At 43.0% G+C, this 22,661-nt stretch overlaps 1 protein-coding gene and 1 long non-coding RNA gene across 2 annotated transcripts in view; one reads left to right on the forward strand and one right to left on the reverse strand.

Annotated features, from left to right (window-relative positions):
* Positions 1–22,661, reverse strand: part of CDH13 (cadherin 13) — a 984,669-nt gene that overhangs the window by 733,224 nt on the left and 228,784 nt on the right. The gene's annotated exons all lie outside the window — the stretch shown is intronic.
* LOC311582296 lies at positions 288–10,942 on the forward strand. Its single transcript, XR_014774076.1, has 3 exons — positions 288–390; positions 1,486–1,508; positions 10,720–10,942. It is a non-coding gene; the product is annotated as an uncharacterized lncRNA (long non-coding RNA).

Here is a 22,661-nt window from a genome sequence, read left to right on the forward strand (position 1 = left end):
CTGAGGAGACAGAAGAGGATCAAGAGTTCTCTGATACATAAGACCTAGTCTCAAAAAAAAAAAGTGAATGAGTAAACAACAACAATAAGACCCCAGAAGATCTGTATGTTGACAATGCTTTATGCATCTATCTTCTTGTCTCACCACCACGCCTTCTCCATTCTTCTCCGGAATTCTGTTTTTTGTTATGTTTTGTTTTTTATTTTTATTTTTTATTTTTTGCATCACCAACTGTCAATGGACTACAGGCTATGAACTATGCCAGGTGGCTGCCTGTCTTTGTGGACTCATTACAGCCTGGGCTAAGAAGTTCCCCAGCCTCTTCAGGACACCATTAGTGAAGATGCATCTTCGGACACAGTCTAAAGTGGTTTTCTTCTAGCATTAAAGGTGATTCTTTGGGCAGCTTCTTTACCGTATTTAAAAGGGAGGCTTCTGGGGCGAGAAGCAGCACAGAGGTGGTTTATATAGATATGAATCTAACAAGCATGGGTTTAAAAGAAGTACAAAGACGGGAAGTGCGCACAAGAAGAGGGACTTAAACGGTGCCATAAAGGAGCCCTTACCTGCTATTATTCCATACTATTTTTCTTCATTGAACAGAATGAACTTGAAATCTAGGACAAGGGACATATTACAGCGACACAATGAGGTTCTTTACGAGGTGGGAGGCGATGGACATCAGGGGCATTTAGGGAATGGCAGGAGATCGTCAGTGCTTGGCTGCTTGTGAGACCAGGTGATGGGGAGGGGGGTGGTCAGCAAAATTCAGGCAAATCCAGAGAACACAGATGAAGATCCTTGACCTCCACACAGCCAGTGGCTGAGTTCAGAAATTGAAAATGAGCAAATTCCAACAAATGTCTCATTAGAAAGTCAAATGTTTAAGCACTGGTAGGGCCACTAAGGAAAGGACAAATGTCCCAGTCATCGGGGCTTGTGGGGGAGGGCAGGAAATATTTATTGTAAGTTGACAATCTTAAGAAATGAGAATGAATAGTGTCAAAAATATATAGCCAAGCGTGGCTTTGCTGCTAATAGCAGGGGACTCCTGCGTTTTGTAAACTGGGGCAGCAAGTTTTTGTGGAGACCATCTCAAGCCTCGCAAGTGTGCAGGACATTCACAGAAAGACCAGCTTTGCTGGGCATCATGGTGATGTTATAAAGCTATAGAGTATGTACACCCTCTAACTAGCTAATAGCTTTCTGGGAATTTAGTCTAAGAAATGTCTATCACAATGTTATTTATAACAATGGAAAGCTGACACATTCTAGATGAATAGCTGTAATAGTTGTGTTATGAATATTTGCCCATAGAATATTCTATTTGCCACATAAAATATTTTTCAGCCATTAAAATGTCATTTACAAATGCATTTAAGGAAGGGATTCCAATAACGTAAAATCTATGTATGTATTTATGACCACATTTATAATTATAATTTCTATATACTGTATTAAGTATTTTTATTTTTTTTTCATCAGGTCTTGACAACTCTATTAAGTAGGTAAGAACACAGTGGTAAGGATAGCTTGGGCTTCTAGTTGAGGAATTTTGCCAAACAGCTTATATGGATTGTGTTATTAAGTCTTGACAGAATCATATGAGGTAGGCATGACTATTAACTCTTTTCTTATAAATGCCAAGAGAAAAGCCACGAAAACCTGACCAGGGTTAAGGAGGAAGCAAATGGTCCAGAGATGTAAGTGTGTGAAAAAAACAGTTTGCTGAAGGAGGAGGAGTTTCAGCCACTGCAGTCTTAAGGTCCTAGTGTTTTTCTTGGCATGACAGATGGATGAGTAGAAAGAATAGATGGAGAGGGAAGGGAGGAAGGCGGCAGCAAATGAGGAAAAGGTATTAAAGAGGAAAAAGAGTGGGAGGAAAGAATACAGGAGGGAAAGGGGGAAGAGGAAAAGGAAGGAAGCAGGGAGGGAGGGAGAGAGGGAAGGAGAGATGGTAGAAAGGGGGAGGGAAGGGGAGAGGGAGGGCAGGGGAAGCAGTACAAAGGGATAAGAGATAGAGATATACATTAAAGGGAAGGAACACCAAACTGCCTTTTTATTAACTGATTCTTGTCTTTCTTTGTGCTTTTTCAGTAATAGCAAATTTTCTACAATTTCTAATACTTGCCTTTGTAATCAGACTACAATAATGTGTTTTTATATTAAAATTAATTAAAATGCAAAACAAATACAATGCTCAAAATATCATGGCCTTTCTATTTATCTCTTGCAAAAGCAACCTAAGCTATGGGGAGGGAGGGGTAAGAATTAAATATCCCCTTCTACAGCCATGCATAGCTCCAAGACCTAGACCTGTCTTCTATTGTAGCAAGTAGGCCCAGTGGATAAATCCTAGCCCTCAGCCAAGGCCTGAGGCAGCCTCCTGAACACCACTCAGGCATATGCAAAGAGTCCAGCAACTAGAGGGAATGTGTGAATGGGATTTCCTCACACAAGAAAAGCGCTTTAGACTAAAGCCTTAGCTGGCTAGGAAATAGGGACTTGGAATTTTCCCCTTTTTTCACTGTGTTGTCTTTACCTTGTAAATGATGACTTGAGGAAAAAAAAACATGGCCACGGCAGATTTCAAAGGATTTGCAGCCAAAAATTGCACACGGCTGGAGCATTTGTGAAAAAGAAAAGAAATGAGAGAGAGAGAGAGAGAGAGAGAGGGAGAGAGAGAGGGAGAGAGAGAGGGAGAGAGAGAGGGAGAGAGAGAGGGAGAGAGAGAGAAAGAGCACGCCTAAGCCTAGTGGCTAGGGATAGATAAGTCCTTGAGGTTGGAGATGTCTCCAGTGTCACTGTATAACACAAACAGGGGCAGAGTTTAAATTTAAATTTTAACGCATTTGTTTCAGCAATGACATTTCCCAACAGTTGTTCTATCAGTGGTAACTTTAGGTGCATCAAACACCTACAGCAGGGAACATGAGCGGATGATTGGCCCCAACTTCTTCTCCTTCCCTCCCCTGTCCCTTGTCCCCAGTTGCTTGGAAATGATAGTCATGAGGCTTCTACTGTTAACTCCTTGCATGGTTTGTCCTAGACAGAAGAACTCAATCTCAAATTCACTCCTGATACACCCACTCCAGGGAGCCTCCCTTTCACACAACAGCCTCTGCCGTTTGCCAAAGCTATCTTTTTTTTAAATTAAATTTATTTATTTTTAATTTATTCACTTTACATCCAGATTGTAGCCCCCTCCCTGATCTCCTCCCCATCCCACTCTTCCTCCCTCTTCCCCCTTCCCCCTTCCCCCTCCCCCATCCCTCAGAAAGGAGGAGCCCTCTTCTCCTATCATCTGACCCCAGCCTATCAAGTCTCATCAGGACTGCCTGCATCCTTTTCCTCTATGTCCTAGCAAGGCTGTCCTGCCAGGGGGAAGTGATCAATGAGTGGACAACAGAGTCTATGTCAGAGGCAGCCCCTACTCCCCATATTATGGGATCCACATAGGGACTGTGCTTCCGATGGACTACATTTGAGCAGGGGGTCTAGGTCCTCTCCATGCATGGTCCTTGGTTGGTGCATCAGTCTACTCAGGCTCCCCTTGGCCCATATTTATTGGCTATGTTGGTCTCCTTGTAGAGCTACTGTCCCCTGCAGGTCCTTCTATCCTCCAGCTCTTCTATAAGACTCCTTGTGCTCTGCCCCAAAGTTTGCCTGTGAGTCTCAGCATCTGCTTCGATCTCCTTGCTGGATGAAGTCTTTCAGAGGACCTCTATGGTAGGCTCCCATCCTTTTCCCTGTCTTCAACTTACCAGTGTCTGTTCTATTTGCCTTTCTGAATGAGAATTAAGCATCCTCCTTAGGGTACTCCTTGTTATTTAGCTTCTTTAGGTCTGTGGTTGTAGTATAGCTATCCTATATTATAAGGCTAATATCCACTTATAAGTGAGTATATACCATGTATGTCTTTCTGGGTCTGGGTCAGCTCACTCAGGATGATTTTTTTTCTAATTCGACCCATTTGCCTGCAAATTTCAAGATTTCCTTGTTTTTAACAGCTGAGTAGTATTACACTGGGTGAATGTATAACAATTTCTTTATCAATTTTTCAGTTGAGGGACAGAAGGAAATCAATAAAAGAACTCAATATCTGAAGATAGAAATATAAACAATAGAGAAAGCACAAACTGATGAAATCCTGGAGAGGGAGAGCTGAAGGAAGAGAAACAAGAAATAAACATCTCTAACAGAATACAAGAGATGGAGGAAAGAATTGCAGGTGTAGATCACACAATGGGAGAAATTTATGCAACCATCAAAGAAAATGTTAAATCTTAAAAATAAAATGTCTGGCAATAAACATCCAAGAAATCAAGGACATCATGAAAATATGAAACCTAAGAATAATAGGAGTAGAAAAAAGAGAAGATCCCTGGCTCCAAGGACCAAAAAATATTTTCAACAAAATCATAGAAGAAAATTTCTCCAGTCTTAAGAGACAGATGTTTATAAGCATGCAAGAGGCATACAGAACACTAAATAGATTAGACCAGAAAAAAAAATCTTCTACCACATAATAATCAAAGCACTAACTGTACAGAACAAAACCAAACCAAACCAAAACGAAACAAAAACTCTGCAAGGTAAAAAGGCCAAGTAACACATAATGGCAAACCTATCAGAATCATACCAGACTTGTAAGCAGAGACCATAAAAGTCAGAAGGGCCTGGGCAGATGTCTTACAAACCCCAAGAGACCACAGACTACCATACTCAGCAAAATTTTCTGTTGGGGGTTGGTATGGTTGCTGCTCCAATGAGCAGATTCACATGTCACAAAATGTTTGTAACCTTGCCTAAAAACTTATTTCTATTTGACCAATAAAAAGCTGACACACCCAGGCATAGCAAATGGGATAGGCATGCCCAAGGTTCACAGGTTTGTTAGACAGAGATGTTCTTGGGAAGGGAAGCAGTCAGAGACTGAAAAAGGATTTGGGGAAGGAGATAAGAAAGGAAGAGGAGAGGGAAGGAAGCTGCTGCCATGGGTGAGGTGGAGAAGAAGCACGTGGCCAGTGTGGATGGAGGATTTGGCCCAGATGAAGAACATTAGCAAGTATTTGGAATTATGGATGGGAGGTAGCTCAATAGAAATGATTAGAAGTAGATGGCATAGGATTGGGGCAGAGAGATATGGGAGGTAGTTTATGGGATTAATATCTGACCAGCCCCAGGTGAACCAAGGCTATTTAAAACATAACAGGTGTCTGTGTTTTTATTGATTGATAGCAGGTTAGAAAATACCCGTTGTAATTATAGCCTAATAATAAACATTTACTAGGCCATTCTTCTAAATTAATTCCAACAATTTCAAACACCATAGCGGAGAAAACAAGATATTCCATGACAGAACCAAATTTAAACAATATCTATGCACAAATTCAGCACTACAGAAGATATTAGAAGGAAAACTCCCACCCAAAGAGGTAAACTACAAAAAACAAACAACCCCCCCCAACACACACACAGGATACATGTTGGGTATGGTGGCACATGCCTTTAATTCCAGCACTCGGGAGGTAGAGCCAGGTGGACTGCTGTGAGTTCAAGACCAGCCTAGTCTACAAAGCGAGTCCAGGACATCCAAGGCTACACAGAGAAACCCTGTCTCAAAAAAAAAAAAACCAATAAAAACAAAACAAAACAAAAACCACACAGGATATAAATAACTTTACAATAGCAAAACTAAAAGTAGACAAGTACACAAACACACTTCCACAACCAACATCAAAATAAAAGGTTCTAATAGTCACGGATCATTAGCATCTCTCAACATCAATGGAATCAACTCTCCAATAAGAAGACATGGACTATCAGAATGGATGCATAAACAAGACCCACCCTTCTGCTGCATACAAGAAACACCTCAGCCACAAAGATAGACATTACCAGAGAGGAAAGGGCTAGAAAAAAGTTTTCCTAAGCCATCTTATATGCATAGGCTTCCTTTCCCCAGGGATCCTGGCCTCTTAAAAATGGCCTTAGCCTTATGCCTGCAGGCTACAGGGATACACCTACATTGCCATAGAAAGGAAGAGGGGGAAGGGGATTTGAGGTTGGTACAAGCTGGTTCTCACCCCATAGTTTCTGTGTTCCTTTAGTCAGCAAATATTCACACGGGATGGGCTGGTCTAGAGTTTTAGTTTAGTTTACTAAATATAATAAATTATAGTTGGTTTAATGAGGAATGTCCCACTAGAGTCTCTGCTATTTGGACACTTGCTCCCCAGTTATTGGTACTTCTTAGGGAGGGCCAGGTGATGCAGCCTTGTCTAGGAGGCATGTCAGCGGAGATCTATTTTGAAAAGCCTTGCATCACCTCTAGGTCACTCTCTGTTTCCTGTTTGTGGTTGAGATGTTGCCCTACCTGCTGCTTGTTGTCATTCCTCCCACCATGATGGGCTCTTCTCCCTCTGGATCCAGAGCCAAAAGCCAAGCTACGCTATCTCTTCCTTAAGTCACCTTTGTTCATGGCGTTTTATCACAGCAACACAAAACTAGCTACTATACACTCCAGCCCCTTCCGGGTATATATCATAAGGATGACCATTTGCCACTGAGGAGAGGAAAGTTGCCTTGCCCAGGATGACACAGCAAACTAGGCATGACCCACGTAGTCAGACTCTGGGGAGCCTCTTGTTGTGTTCCTTAAATACCAACACTATTCCAGGCACAGAGTGAGGACTGGGGATATGTGATGATCAAAATGATCAGTGTGGGACATTCCCTCTTTTTGTTTGTTTGTTTGTTTGTTTCTTTTGAGGGAAATCACAATCAGTATAAGAACTTGCACCATGCTTCATATGCTGTCTAGCTACCTACCTGTCTATTTGTTGTGTTTCTATCTATCAATCTATCACCTATCTATCTTTCATCTATCTATCTATCTATCTATCTATCTATCTATCATCTATCTATTTAATCTATCTGTCTATGTACTACCTATCTGTCGTCTAACAACCTTTTATCTATCTATCTATCTATCTATCTATCTATCTTCTATCTATCTATCTATCATCTATCTATTTCTATCACTACTCCCTCTCTTCTTCTTCTTTTTATTTTTATTTGTTTTTTTCCCCTCTCTCTTCTTCTAAATATGTGTTAAGCACATTCTTATGAATATGGACATATGGTGGCTACAGTGCACCTGTGTTATCTCTCATCTTCCGCTTTGTTTGAGGGAAGGACTTTTTGTTGTTTTTCACCACAGTGCACCAGGCTAGCTAACCCACAAGCTTCTAGGGAATCTTCTGTTTATACTCCCATCTCCCTGTGGGAATTCTGAGATTACAGATGTATACTACCATGCCTGGATTTTATGTGGGTTCCGAAGTTTGAACTCAGGTCCTCATGTTTGCACAGCTTAGATATCAACTTAGATTATCAACTTAGATATACCCCAATCCTGGCCCTCTCATTTAGTCATCATGGAAATTCTATGTAAAAAGTATGCATTTATGAACATCTCTTACACAGGACCAAAGAACATTATCACATAGTTAAGGGGTGACAAGAAGGTGCATAGAAGTCTAGGATGAGATTCATAGGCTTGTTATTTTAGTGTCCACCTCACAAGCCCAGATCAGAATTGGCTAGGACATCTGAACAAACAATGCAGAGACCCCTCTCTCACCCAGACCCTTGATCAGAACCCTGGAAAAAGGCCTGGAAATCTGCAACTCACGTGACTCCCCAAGAGATTCTGATGGGTGCTTAAGTTTAGCAACATTGCATGCACTTTGTCCTAACCCCCTGCACTGACAGGATTATGATGATGACAACAATGACAACAATGAACAACATCATGAAGAATGTTTTTCATGATGATGGTAAAGATAATGATGGTGATGATGATGGTATAATGATGTCAACATTGGTGATGATGAAGATGGTGGTGGCGATGATGAAGATGGTGGTGGTGATGATGACTTAACACAGGAAGTCCCTTACATGCACAGGCCAGGCAACACAAGAGGACCTTCTCAGCTTTCATGTTTTCTGCAATGAAAGTGCTGTGTACTTCAAGTCTCCTCATTTTCTACTCCTCCTCTTACGCTTTCTGAATTTAATGCTGTGAATGCCCATTCACAGCCTCAGGTGATGGGATTCTATAAAAACTCTACCTGTTTGACCCATAGAAAATTATTGGAAAACCTAGCTAATTGAGATCTCACAGGGCAGATCTCCGTGTTCTTTCATACTCTAGCTATAGGCGAATTCTAGGGCTAACTGAATTGATGCATTAAAGAAGGTTTACACACACTTCCTATATCCAAACAACTCCTTCTAGAATAAGTGAAAATATTCCTTTCCCTGTTAATATCCCAAGAAGGCCCAGCGGTACTTGTCTTAGAGAAAGCAAACAGGAAACAATAGGACTTGGTAAATGCTTTTCTGGAAGGGCTGCGAGTTTAGCTCAGTGGCAGAATGCACACCCAGGATGTTAGAGGCACCAGGTTCAAGCCCCCAATTCAGGGAAAAACAAAACCCTACTTCAAATACAAATAGTTACGGTTTTGTTTTGTTTTAATTAAAAAAACAGAGTTTTGGTTTGGTTTTCACATAGGAAGATACTTAAGGAGGGTAGAAAATAAAGCAAACAAAAATACCCCCTAAAAGCCGTGAACTTATTTTCCCAGCCTGTGTAAGGAAGGAGAACACAACTTCTGCCCCGCCCCCAACCTAGCAGAGATGATCTAAGTTTATAACGGGTCACAACCCTGCTAAGGCCAACTTCGTCTTCCCCTGTCTGCACGGATCTGACCGGCTAGTGGCCAGGCAGAGTAGAGCCTTCAGTGACTATGCTGGATCACCTGCAACGGACCTGTGTGGTGACAGTGACTCTGGATAGGTGGTCTCTATGCAGATGAGAGGGTTTCTGGTGTGGTACAGCAGTGGGAACCTCGCCTGCCCTCCAGTCAGATCCATGGGGAAGATTGGCACTTATTATGATGATAATGTCTCTGTGAGGCATGTGTACTATATTTCACACCACCCAGAGGCTCGAAGCAAGAAGTGTAAATTGAATCACAATTCACATGCTGTAAAAATTCCTGCTATTTTAGAAAGGCTCAGATGTGAATTTTATATATATATAAAGGGATCTCCTCTGTGTACGTGTGTGTGTGTGTGTGTGTGTGTGTGTGTGTGTGTGTGTGTGTGTGCGCTGTATGTTCAGACGAAGTAAAGCAGGCTTGCTGAACTCAATATGTTGTTCCACAGCTTATTGCCTGGCATGGGGTCTGAGAAATGTAACATCATTTCCTATAAAATTAAAATAACACTGCTTCTATTTAAAAAAAAAAAAGACAAAAGTCAGAGAACAAAGAAAACATTGCCTTCATTCAGTCACCTAGAAATAACTTCTATTAATATTTTGACAAACTGCTTTTCAGTCATCTGTGTCTTTTTGATGTGTATGATGTGACTCTTGTGAGGAAAAATGCCAAACACCCATCCCTAATGTCTATCTAGAAAATCATTCATGCGAGGTGACTTTCCACAGCCAGTGTTCATAGCCATCCGTTGTTCTGTGACAAAACACATGTCTCCTAAAAATCAAGTTGAGTAAATTGAACACTGATGCCCAAACAGCACACTCTGTAGTCACATTAGTAAGCCACTGCCGTTTGTGTGCGTGTGTTTTTGTGTGTGTGTGTGTGTGTGTGTGTGTGTGTGTGTGTGAGCATGTGTGCACAAGCATGTGTACGTCCATGCATGTGTGCCACAGAACAACTTGCGATCCTCCTGAGGAACTCTCAACCTCGTTATTTAAGACAGGATCTCTCAGTAGCCTGCTGGTCACCCAGCAGGCCAGGGTGGCTGCTCAGTGATCTTCAGAGATTCCTCTGCCCCCAGTTGCTCAACCATGGGTTTACCACCACCATGCTCTATTTTATCCTTACAGGGTTCTGGGATTAAACTCAGGTCTCACTGTTGCATGGCAAGCTCCTCATGAACTGAGCTCTATCACCAGCCCCGCCATTTAGTTTTTCTTGAGTGGTTTTAATATGGAACACAATACACTTGTGCTTCTGACACAAGTGGGGCATATCTTGAAGAAGATGCTTCTGAGGAATGAAACCAGGAAGGAAGAAGGGGGATCCACAGCTTGGGGCTTTCTTTCTATAGCTAATCAATCCTTAGTTCTCAGGTGCCTCAGCTACTCCCGAGTCTGGTAAAGGGCTATGAGGCAAAGAGGCTAAAAGACCCATTGATAATTCTTCCCTGACTACCATTCCTTGACTCCAAAACCCAGCAAGCCATAGTTGATAACAATAACCCCAGTGCTTATGGCAACCCTAGTAGACATCGCTGAGTGCTTAGTGTTTACTCTCCTCCTTAGGTTGGTTCCTTGAGCAAGTTACTTCATTGAATATTTACGAAGCAAGTGGAAAGCAGATTGCCCATATTATGGAATGACCAAGATGCAGGCGAGTGATGTAACTTAACCTACATCACTCCTACTTAGGGTGTAGTGCTTGCATGTACCCAGCATACTAGGCAGGACACATAGCATCTCAGACAGGGCTCCACCCAAGAGAGATACCAGCATGGGAAAACGTTAGTGACGTGGGGACCACGAGCAGATCTCTGGGATAGGGGTTGCCTATTGGAGGTGCTCTGTGGCTTTCTTTTAGCATTAAAAAAAAAACAATTATTTTCATTAAGAAAATAATTAGTGAACTTTCACATACTCATTAGGTTATTGAAAATCAAATAAGAGGATGGCAACATGGCTGCGCTGGTAGAGGTGCTTCATGTCAAAACTGGTGGACATGAGTTCTTGCTCCTGGATCCACATGCTAGAAGAGAACCAGCTGTCACAAGTTGGCCTCTGGATTCTGCCTGCACAGCATATAGACATTTGAGCACACACACATACACAAACACAATAAGTAAGTAAAAATGTACAAGACACATAACTAAGTAACTTTTAAGAAGCCCGATGTTTTGATCTTGAGAATTTGACAGGGATATGTTTTCCAGCAGAAGTTTTTAAAAATAAATATAACATTTAAGTTTAGTAAAGTTAACATTTCATCATGGTATTTTGTGTCTTTTCAGAAACGTGCATGCCGTAAACACTTTACCATATGGACACACCTGAATTCGTGTAACCATGATTTGTTCCTTGATTTTCAATGACATGCTCTGAGTAACAGACTAGTGTATAAAGAATGTATAGAGTCACTGTCATTTTGAAAGATCAGCAGGTAGCCTGTATCTACAGAGCTCCCCATGAAAGGTGGCCAAGCAACAGGGAGCACATCTCCACAGAGAAGCGGCGTTTGTAGCCGCCCTGAGGTACTAAGTCAAATTTCTTTTCTCTTCTGCAAAGAGCCTCTTTCTATGGCAGCACTTATTCTTCTTGATGAGTTCATTCCCACTGAATGGAGAACACCAGGAGCCAGGGGAGCAGAGGACGTGCTTTGTACATATTTCCCAAAGCATGTAACACCTTTGTTTTCGACTTTCAAAATAGCCTGTCACACCTGAAATAGGATGCATTCCATCAGCAACGTTCCCAAGTTCAACTTCCAGAGATGGAATCTGCCTTCCCTGTCAGCAGCACTGTGGAGGAACACGGTGAGCACAACTTTGCATGGGTCTATTTTCTCTTAGAACACTCCGATCTCCCTTAAAAGACAAACAATATTGGAATGGTGACCTTTTGCTTAGAAAATATTTCTGTGTTGGCTTACTAAACCATATCTGCCTCAAAACGCTTCCAAGATTTTTTCACTCAAGATGCTAAATGGAGACGGAGGCTCCTCTGAGAGAAAATTAATGTGGACAACACACGCACAGAGATACTCCGACTCACACACATCCTCACGTAAGACAGCCAAAGAGATGACACTTGAGAGGTGGACTTTCTTGAAAGATAGGCATTAGTTGGGCTACAGAATAAGAGCAAACCCTCACCATAAATACTGTACAGAAGGGGTGGTGGGCAGCGGACTTTAAGCCAGCATAGCACAGTGATGTTTGCACAATATGGTGAGTGCAACACTGCTCACAGCAACCAAAGTGTGGAAGCATCCCAGATGCCCATCAACCAACCAATTAGCAGATAAAAATTGATAAATACATGCATTCGTATATACCTATGTGTGTATGCATAAACATATACATGGAGTTTAATTCAGCTATGAAATAGAATGACATGATGTCATTTGCAGAAAAATGGATAGGATTAGACTTTTATGTCCATTAAAATAAGCCAGACTAGGAAAGACAACTACACTCTGTCATGTCGAATCTGTATTTAACATAAAGCAGACCATTACATAAATAGAATTACCTGCATTGAACAAGAGTAATGGAGACCATGTCATGTGAAGAGGCACTTAGAGAAGGGGAAATAAGAGGGTGGGGTAAATATGAGGTCTTGCATGTCTATGTTATATATATAGGATCTGGATATTAATACAAACATGTGCACACATATGCAAGCTAAACAGACAATAAAAGTGAAGGGAAATCATTTGGAGGGGAGGAAAGTGACTAAGTCAAGAGGGCAGTGAGATAGGAAACATTATTGGTTGGCGTTCATATGGGCAGTGTCATAGAACTTAATAAAATACAAAAAAAAAAAAAAAAAAAAAAAAAAAGGGAAAGGGACCGAAGAGGTGACCTATCAGAGGACCCAGGTTATGTCCTAGTACCACATGGTGATTTCCATTCCTCCACTTTCAGAAGATTTCATGCCCTCTTTTGGCTTCCATGGGCACTAGGGCACTACACACATGTGATACACACACATACCCTTCACCCACCACATACATAGACACAGGCAAAACATTCATACACATAACATAAAATGAACAAAATTTTAAAAAATAAATAAAATAAAATGTAGTCATGGTCTAGTTGATCCCAAGATCAGAAGGGCTAAAGGGTCCAATATTCAGTGTTTAGAAGAGATAGAGGCTCCGGGGTCACAAATCAGATGATCTTCTGCTACCATATGCAGGGTGGTGAGTTAGGCAGCCCTCAGCCCCACCACCACATGTAGCAGCATCGGGGACATGGATGTCTCTAAGGCAACAGCCACTACGGAAGCTAGTTCAGTGTGTGCGAAGTATCTTGCTTCCTACCTGCCTGTGGAGACTCTGTAAACCACCTGCTCTATGCCTCCCCAGCACTGAAAAATCATCTTCATGTCTCTCCATCCTATATAGACTTGGGCAAGAGATTCCTCCTCCACACACACTCCTTTCCCACAGAGCACAGCCATGAAAGGTCAGCATCATATTATGAAGTCTTGGCCCCCTTGTCCCAACTAAGAACTACCCTAGAGGCTCAGCCTGCCTTCCGAGATCTCAGGAAGTTGGCTGAACCTTGGTGAGGCTCTGAGACCCTGAGCCCTCCTCTCAAGCCTTAATTCCTAACCCTCAGTGCTGGCTAGGTTTATGCTGACTTGGCACAAGCTAGAGTCATTTGGGAAAAGGGACTCTCAATTGAGAAAATACCTCCAGAAGATTGGCCTTTAGGAACAACTGTAGTGCATTTCCTTGGTTAAGGACTGCCGTAGATGGGCTTCACTGGGGTTAGTGGCATTCCTGGGGATGATGTCTTGGGTAGTTAACAAAGCAGGCTGAGCAAGCCAACAGGCAGCACTCTTCCACCACCTACACATAAGTTCCTGCCTCCACATGCCTGCTGTGTCTGAGTTCCTGCCTAATTCTCTCAGGAGTGGACTATGTTAAATAATTATAAGTTGAAATATACCTTTTCCTCCACAAGCTGCTTTAAGGCAAGAATTGAAGCCCTAAGACACCTTCTCTACAGCATCTGATGTCCCCAGAGCAGTCTCTAGTAAATTGTTAGCATATCACTCTCCACTTCTAGGTGGTTTTCTGCAGCTCTTGGACATGTGACACACTTAAACACAATGAGGAACCTCCACAGACACATTCTTATATTAAGTTTCAGATCAGCTTTGACAACATTGCGTTTCCAAACACACTACAGCAGAATGAAGAAAAACAGCAGAATCCTAGGAGCAGATCTTAGAAAATGTAAGGCCAACTCCACATTCCACTTGAAAGGTCAATATAAACACAGAGAGCAATCCTTAGGAGACACTGGACACCAGCAGGCAAGGCTTGAAATGCTCTCACTGACTTAATCTCATTGCCTCTCCCCAGTCCTGGGTGTAGACACAATTCATTCTGCTTTATTGAGGTCCTGAGCATGATCTATCTAACTCAAATAGAAGTACCATGCAAGTCTTCCAAAGGACGCTCTCTGCTTTCTATCATACAAGTAGAATTTTCCTTCCAATCTATATTGGGTTGATCCACTTATGAAGCGTGCCACCATATCAACATATGATGGGAAAGTTATTGATTTATTATTATAGGATGCCTTTCATGGCAGTGCGTACAGCATGTTGTCCAAGCAGGATCCTGATGGATATCAATTTACACTATTAGAACAGCACCTGGCTCAGGAGCTCCTTGCCTGACACCTCTGAGCCCAATTTCTACCTTCTGAAATGCTCAAGAAACCAGCCTTGGTTTCTTGTTGTCACATATTCAAGGGACAAAAGTGCTGTAAGAATAACTAAAGATAAACATATCTAGAACTCTGTTTTCCATTCATCAATACATGTAAGAGAGTTTCTGATTTCCTCCATGCTCCTGAGTATCTCCAGCTTCTCCCACTGGCCAGCATCTATGCCTTCGGTTCTACCCAAAACCACACAGATGTTGAGAAACTTCTACCACAGGCAGAGGTCAGATTCTCCAACCTACTTGTAGGCTCTGGGGTACACACCTGCTTTTCTTAACCCCTATGAGTTTACAAGGAGCTCCCTTCCACCCAAGAAACCTGGTTAATCCCCAAGTGGCAGAGGAAATGGTATCCAAATGCTTGTGTGCCTTTCCTTTCTGCTTTCCTATTTGAGTGCTCTCACCTGTCTTGTACCAGAAATGTCTGTTGCCTGGGGAGGCTTAGGATATTGAATCAGGAATGGAAAGAATGTGAAAGGCTCAAATTTTAAAGTCAAGATTTTAATGTTACCAAGGTCTACCAAGCCAGGGTTTGCTGTGAGAAGAGGGCTTGCTAAACACAAACATTTCTCAGTTGGCCCTAGGAAGAGCTAAGGTGGGATTTTAGAGAGGGGAGGGTACCTCACATAGGATGCTTTGGAGTCTGGGTGATAGATTGGAGGAATGCTGCTGAGGAAGGGGAGCAGGGTGGCCTTTCCCTGTGTTTTAGATGAAGCAGGGTCTTTAGGTTGGAGCCTTGATGGAGACAATGAGACACCAGGGTGAAAGGAGAAAGATAGTTTTATTGTTCATGCCTAGGATACAGTAAGAGGAAGAGAGAGATGAAGAGGGAGTAGGAGAGGGAGGGAGGGAGTGGATAGATGGATGAATGGATGGTCTCTCTCATATCTCTCTCGTCTCTCTCTCTCTCTCTCTCTCTCTCTCTCTCTCTCTCTCTCTCTCTGTCACTCTGTCTGTGTTTGTCTTTCTGTTTCTCTCTCTGTCTTGACTTTTTTTTCCTCCCTATTCATCTCTCTCTTTGTATATCCACTTGTCTCAGGCTCTTTCTCCTCTCTGTCTCTCTTCCCCATCTTTCCTGTCTATTTCTCTGTCTCTGTCTCTCTCTGTGTTTCTCTCTATAGGTCCCTCTCTCTCTTGACTTTTTTCTCCTCTCTTTTCATCTCTCTCTCTCTCTCTCTCTCTCTCTCTCTCTCTCTCTCTCGTGCATGCATGTGTGTGTGTGTAAGGATGGCTGAAAGGCAAGCTCTGAAATTTCATTGGGAAGAAGAAAGTGTTGTTTTGGAATAAGCAGAAGATCCTTTATATGCCTTGTAGAACATCCACTATGCAGCCTCACATTGCAGAGGTCTGAAAGAACCCTACAGTTAGATAATCAATCAAAAACTTAATCCCCAGCAGCCCTCAGACTTGTTTGCCATCATAACTCTTCTTCCACTGTATCCAGTTACCATTCTGTGGGGCTGTATTACAAAGACAGGCATTTAGGAAGTAAAAACTGAAAAAATTGAAACTTCTATGAACTCGAGATCCTAGATATCAGCACAACCCAGTAATTAACCTCAAGGACTGAGACCACCTGTAGTAGTTGACTTCACCACGTTATCTTAGAGAACTCTACTCAAGAGCATTAGACTCTCAGGAAGCAATATGTCTGCTATCAGCTTCAGTAAATTCAAGGAAACCAATTTATCTGAGTCAACAGTCTTCTCCTTGAGACAAATGGCTCATTTGTCAAGCAGTAACCCACTCATGAGATGTACCTGGGTATTCACAACCTGCTGTAGCTAACGGTTATAAGTCAGTCAGTCATGCTTTACTCAAAGCGGGCTAGTTTCTGACCTTCCATTAACCATCAGTGGTGCTGAACCCTCCAGCAACACCAATGAATAGCTATTCAGTCTTCTGAGAACTGGCCAAGGTGCTGACTTCTCCTCTGGAGGGTCATTCCATTATTTGAATCTCCTGATGATGCTTTGGACAGCTTTGCACTACTGTGATGACCAGTGTGGGAAAATGGGTGCATCCACATGCAGCAGTCACCTGTCCTTTCTGGATAGACCTCCTGGACACCACCCAGATCCCTTGATACTGGGGAGTCAGTTCTCAGAATCCAGGGACTGTATACATGCCTCTGGTTTATGCTTGTTCTGAGTCCCCTCTATAGGGATCCAGCCTCTACTTATGAGACCAACTCTGGACCACAGGACTCAGACCTCCTGCTTCTCTTCCAGGAGTCTGAGCAGAAACTCAGGATGCTAACAGGGATTTTCAGAACCTATTCCTGCCAAGCTTTCCAAGATTAATACATGGTCCCCAGACGACACCCAAACGCTTAAGAACCTAAGACAGGAATGGAAACTGAAGCAACACAATACTGTCATATATGTACCGTCTCATTTTGAAAGCTTGTATTCATGGGACTTTGGATCCTGCTTAATTTTATAATAATAATTTTATCACTTTATTATGAAAAGTATATAAATTGTAAGAATATGACAGAAAGATGGGTGATGTGTCCTGTCAATGCCACATATCGGGCATTAACATATCTGTCCAAAGATTACTTAACTCTAGTAATATATGAGCTGTCCCCTCATTGCTGACAAGTTGCTGCAGGTTGCAGACTTAGCAAAGTGACATGTTAATTTGGAGTAGAGAAGAAAGTCATGTGCATTCAAAAGATAATTATGAAGGTAACAGGGTATTAACCAGCTTTGAACAGGGCTTAGCACAGTTGCTTTAACCCAGTGGTTCCCAACCTCCCTAATGCCCCGACCCTTTAACATAGCTCCTCATGCTGTGGTGACCCCCAACCATAAAATTATTTTGTTGCTACTTCATAATTGTAATTTTGCTACTGTAATGAATCAGAGTTTAAATATCTGATATGTAGGATATCTGATATGTGGCACCCAAAGGGGTCACTAATCACTGGTTGAGAACTGCTGCTTTAACTCATCTTCCTTTATTATTAAATTGCTTGCAGGCACCTGACTCCTCCAGTGCATGTTGGACCTACCCACTCTCACTTCTTGTTTTTTCTTTAAGACAGGGTCTAGTCATGCTGCACAGATTTGTCTCAGACTTGAGATCCTCTTGCCTTAATATCCTGAGTTCTGGGATGGCAAATGTACATGGCCACACTTACCTTTACTGTTTGCTTTGTAACTTTATTGAAATTGTTGGTGTGTGACTATATCTATCTATCTATCTATCTATCTATCTATCTATCTATCTATCGTTTATTAAAAATAATTGGCATGTGACTATACATATGGGGGAATGTATATATGTAATTTATCTTTATATTTTTAATTTACATTTTAACTTTTTGAAATAATTAGATTTCTATTTACTTATGCTTGTTTATAAAAAAAAACCTCTCTGTACTAGCCTAGCTCTGAGTTCTTACTGCTTGAAAATCTTGGAAGCTGCCAGATGGTGGTCATGCACACCTCTAATCCCAGCACTTGGAAGGCAGAAGCAAGTGGATCTCTGAGTTCAAAGACAGCCTGGTCTACAGAATGAGTTCCAGGACAGACAAGGCTATACAGAGAAACTGTGTCTCGAAAGAACAAACAAACAAACCAAAAAATATTTGAAGCTTTAGTTCCATCCCATCTGAGGCCTCCTTCTACACCTGTTTGCATGAATTTGTGATCTATATAATTTTCCCTCCCATCCACTTAATTAAATGTCTTTCTTCAACTAGATTTTGCCCTGAGCAAGAAAGCACAGGGAGGGTGACAAGAGCTGCCAGCACGAGATCCCCCAGCCTTGGGGAGAAGCTGTGGCTTTTCCTGCTCCCCCACCCATGGGCTGGGCTGTGGTTCTGGTCCACACTTCCCTGTTGCTCTGGCCACTGGCCATGTCCCACCTGAGTGCTCACCTAACACTATGGGCCTAGCTGTGCCCAGTTCATGTCTGCCCTCAGGTTCACCCCCTTCTTAGGCACATAGAATTGGCTGCACAATGTGCCATAGCAGGATTTATCTCCATTTGTCCTCACTGTCCATTCTCAGCTCAGTACTTCCTTCCACAGAAACAAAACGCAGTGCTCTCCACATGGAGGGTGGGACTCACATTCTCCTCCGTTTCCCAAGCGTTAATTACTTCTTTCATGTTGCTCACAATCAATGCTTCCTCATTTGGAATTCCCCCTTCCCTCTGTAGAATTTAATATATACTTTTGGAAATTATAACCAGTTTAAGTTAAAAATAGACCCTCTGGGAGGTCTCCCGGATCCGCTGACATGTGAGGCTCACGGGAACCTGGACGGCTGACAACTGTTCTGGCTTGGGATAGGAAAGACATCAGCTGGTGTGGCAGTTGGCCCCTTTTCAGGCGTGGTCTGCCAACATGCCACTTACCAAGTTGCAAACCAGTAGGGAAATGGCATTGGGGGAAGAGTGATCCACCACCCTCTGCTGCTGCTCCCCAGAAGCAGCTGGTGGAGGGGAGACCAGATAAATATCTTCTTGCAAGGATGCTCTCTTAAATAGTAGCAGTCTGTGATCCCCCCCCCAAATCCAGGAGGCTCAGCGTGTGCCTCATAACTCACACAGCAGCAAAGCCCAAATGGTGTGATACTATATGTGGTGCTCACTTAGCCTGGATCAGGGTAAATATTTGCATGTCCTACGGCTGAGGCAGGCATCTGATGACAGGGTGCTGCTCGAGCCCCCACTGGTGGGATGGTACAACACCCATCTGAAGTACCCTATGACCTCTTACAATTTTAAAACACAACTCGATTGATGCTCAGGAGGAAACACCTCTTAAACATGCTTAACCTTTAGTCCAGAGACCAAGAGTGAGGGAAGAGTGGAGTCAGGGGAAAAAAAAGAGTGTGCACCTCAGAATGTGAACCCACCTACATAGAAGCCACGGGGGGGTGGCAAGGGGGGACTTGGGAATCTGCTCAGAGAAGAAAGTGCTAGTCCACAGAACCCATGTGAAAAGCTGGGAATGGTGCTTCGTGTTTATAACCCTGTGCTGGGGAGGCTGAGGTTATTGGGTCTCAGAGCTCTCCAGCAGCCAGCCTTGATGAACTGTCTTAGGACAGTAACTGGTGGGCAGCATCCTGAGGAAAGACCACTGAAGCTGACCTCTGTGCTCCCCCAAGTGTGAGCACTCACATGTAAATACCCCCTTTTGCCATACCCCCTCCCTCACCAAGACTCCTCTTACGACTCGCATGCTATGACCTGCAGCCTGCACTGCAGGCATGAGTTTTGGAAGCCAGCACACATGGAATTGCAAATGCCTTAAGTGGCTAGGTAAGAGACCCCATGAACTTGGTCAAGTAAAGGAGTGCTTGGGAACACTTTGGCTGGCAAGTACTCGCCATGCCTTTCCTCCTAACTCACTAGCTAGCCAACAGGAAATTCCCATAAAAGTGAAGGTGAAAGGGGCAGACTGAGGGAGGAGGGCGTTAAGCAGTTATTAGGATGTGTGTGAATTTGTTCCATTACAGGGATAATAAGATCCTCGGCCTTCTCAGACTATTTAAAGTCATGCTTAATCTTTCCCAATTTACATCTCGCTGCCTCGCTCATTAAGCATACTGAGCCACGTGTCTCTAATGCCTTCAATTAGGAGATACTCCTGCAAATCCGTATGTTCCTGTATTCCTAAGCCCTTGAAGAAAAGCAGAAACAAAAGAGATTTACGACAGTCGCAGGACCACGTGAACGAAGACACGCAACAGGTTGGAGAGCCAGGCCAGATGGCGGCACTTAGGCTCTGATGTTCTTAATTAAGCAATCTGCTCACCAGCATCACCAGCTAGAAGCCTGGCGCGACAGGATGGCTGTCCTCATCCCCAGCCACCTAAGACATTTCCATGTGTGCTAGGTTCTAAAAAAAATCTCATGATTTTTATACCGCCTGCAGCCAGAAGACGCTTAGTGACGGGGCATGGCACCTTGAATGTGGAAGCCACTCTTGCTTGTACCAGCCCAGCATAATATCTCCCTTGGAAATTCACAATCACTATTCCCCAAGGCCAACAAGAACAGCAAATCTTCTTGGTCACCATAAATAGTTCAGTGATAGGCAATGTCCCAAATTAGCCCCTGCAGTTAGTCATGACACCCTTGCTGGGATGCCTGGGCAAGGAAAGGCTCCAAGTGTTTGGCTAGAAGAAGAAAGAGAAGAGGTCACAGAAGCCATCTTGGACACATATGAAAGTGGAGATTGTAAGGGACGCTTTAGAAAACAGGGCTGAGGAATGAGAAGGCATACTGTGATGTCATTAAACCACCCAAACCCAGCTTTTCTAAAGCCAACTCAAACGTGGAAGTTTTCATTGTAGGATATGGTAACTATACAGGTTATTTTGAAATGTCAACTTGGCACAACCTAGAGGCATCCAAAAAGAGTCTTTATGAGGAATTATCAAAGATCTGTTTGGCCTCTAGGGGCATGTCTGTGGGGAATTGTCTTAACGGTTCATTCATACAGGAAGACCAAGACCACTGGGGGCAGCACTATTCCCTATGCAAGGGGTCCTGAGTAATAAGGAAGAGGAAAAGTTAACTGAGAGCAAGAAGAGGTTCATTTACTCTCTTTGCTTTTTACTCTGCAGTGATGTGACTCGCCTCTTAAGTGCCTTGTGTGACTTCCTCCAAAATGATGGGCCTTGGGATTCTAAGTCTAATAAACCCTTTCCTATCCACTTTTTCTCAGGGTATTTGTCACTGAAACAGAAATAAAAGCAGGGGAGTCATGTCACAGGGTTTTTGATGGAGCTGCATAGAGTTAAGGTATTCCTGATTACAACCAAATAGCCCTGACGAGCATGCCCTTGTTACATGAATGAGGGACAGGGGTCGAAAGAATCAATAAGTCTGTTTTTCAACCAGGAAGTTGGCTGCAGTGATGTCAGCTGTCTTTTGTGGGATCTCTTTTCTCTTCTTTCTTCTCTCTTCTCCTGTCTTCTCTCCTCTCTCTCCCCCGCCCCCTTCCTCCCTCTCTGTTGTTTTAAAATAGTACAGGCCTAGTAATTGTCTATTATGAGGCCTATAATTATTATTATTTCAGTAAAACCCACTAGCAATCAATTAAGACACAGACACTTGTTATATTTTAAAATAGTCTTAGTTAACCTGGGACAGGGCAGATATCCCCTAAACTACTTCCCATGGTGAGAAGGTACGGGATCCCTCCCTCAATCCCATGCCATCTGTTTCTAATATTTTCTATCAAGCTACCTCCCATCCATAATCCCAAATACTTGCTAATGTTCTTCATCTGGGCCGAATCTTCCATCCATGCCGGCCACGTGATTTTCTTCCACCTAACCCATGATGGCCTTCTTCTCCTCTCTCTCCTCAGGTCGTCCCTTCTTCTTCTTCTTCTTCTTCTTCTTCTTCTTCTTCTTCTTCTTCTTCTTCTTCTTCTTCTTCTTCTTCTTCTTCCTCCCAGGATTCTTCTATCTCTCCCAGCCTGGGAACCTTAGTCACACCTATCTCTGTTGCTCTACCCATGTGGGATGGCATCTTATTAATTAACATAAAAATACATCAGACCAACCTCCAACAATTCCCCTTTTCTATCTAATGGCGCCTTGGAGAGGGACCATAGCAGTTTTTATTTTATTATTTTCCTAGGCACTTAACTCCATTTTCTAGGCCAGTTTAGAAGACTGTAGACCACCCAGTTCTGCCTCGCCAACCAATCACATGTCTGCAGCCACAGATAGCCAGGAGCAGTGTCTTCTCTCTCTCCCTCTCTCTCTGGCGTATATGTGTGTGTCTGTGTGTGTCTCTGTGTATATGTGTGTGTATGTGTGTATGTGTATATGTGTGTGTGGTGTATGTGTGTGTATGTGTGTGGTGTGTATGTGTGTGTGTCTGTGTGTCTTTGTGTGTATGTGTGTGTGGTGTGTGTGTGTCTTTGTGTGTCTGTGTGTCTGTGTGTCTATGTGTGTGATGTGTGTGTGTACGTGTGTCTGTGTGTATGTGTGTGTGTGGTGTGTCTGTGTGTCTGTGTGTGGTGTGTGTGTGTGTGTGTGTCTTTGTGTGTCTGTGTGTCTGTGTGTATATGTGTGTGGTATGTGTGTGTACGTGTGTCTGTGTGTATGTGTGTGTGTGTGTCTGTGTGTATGTGTGTGTGGTGTG

The sequence above is a fragment of the Acomys minous genome, assembly GCF_964271855.1.
Source record: "Acomys minous genome assembly, chromosome: 14".
NCBI classification, from domain to species: Eukaryota; Metazoa; Chordata; class Mammalia; order Rodentia; family Muridae; genus Acomys; species Acomys minous.